The sequence below is a fragment of the Octopus bimaculoides genome, chromosome 30 (assembly GCF_001194135.2).
Source record: "Octopus bimaculoides isolate UCB-OBI-ISO-001 chromosome 30, ASM119413v2, whole genome shotgun sequence".
In the NCBI taxonomy this organism is placed as follows: domain Eukaryota; kingdom Metazoa; phylum Mollusca; class Cephalopoda; order Octopoda; family Octopodidae; genus Octopus; species Octopus bimaculoides.
In genome coordinates this window covers 8,809,751-8,810,777 of record NC_069010.1, presented here as the reverse complement: position 1 = coordinate 8,810,777, position 1,027 = coordinate 8,809,751, and positions in this window count along the sequence as shown.

Below are 1,027 nucleotides of genomic sequence, written 5' to 3'. Positions count from 1 at the left end.
AGAGAAGGTGAGAGAGAGAGAGAGAAGGTGAGAGAGAGAGAGAGAAGGTGAGAGAGAGAGAGAGAAGGTGAGAGAGAGACAAATTTTTCAAATACAAAATATATATATAGGGGTGGGATAAAATAATGGAGCATCATAATTTTGAAATATGTATAAAACCATCAAAAGCTTGTTTATATATATATATATATATATATATCTGTAAAGGTATGTGACACTTATTCAGTAGCCATGATAGGGTATATATATATACACAGCGTGTCCATAAATTATCTTTGCAACTTCCATACTTTTAAAACTTATATTGTAAAAGGACTTTATGGACACTCTGTATATTCACACACACAGACACACGTGTGACCCACATACATGCGCATATACACATACACCTGCACATACCTACCCACCCACGTATCGGTGATTCAACGCCTTTCAAAATCGATTTCCACAGAAACCGTTTCCCTTTTCGAAAGAGCAACAAACAGAAGACCGAGTGTCCTTTCACTGCCAAAGGCAAGACAAAAAAGAAAAAAAAGCCATCATTGCAAGATAACCAATCTCCTTAAGGAAGACACCGGAATGTGTTTCAAAGGAATTAAAGAAGGTCGTTAAGACGTGCCTGCTTCCATCACATTATGATGCGCAGTGTCAAAAGGTCAGAGTATTTTGGGAGTTGGTGTTACAATTGTTTAGCCTCCAGTTACATCTGGTTCTGATGAACTTTGACACAAGTCTCTTCCAGCTGCCATTGTTTCGAATCCTACTGTGCTTCTCATATTTGTCATGTTCTTTCCTTTTCTTCTTCCCTTCCCCCCACCACTTCTTTCTCGGATCATAAAATGCGATAGCAATTTAGAAATCATTTCAGAACCGTTCCTCTTTAAAAGAATTTTGTGGACCTACTTCAAAATATGCAGATAAAGTTTATATAAACATAGAGCTGTTTGTGTGTTTGTGTGTCTGTGTGTGCGTGTATATTTATATACATTTTTGTACAGATACATATATATATATATATATATATATA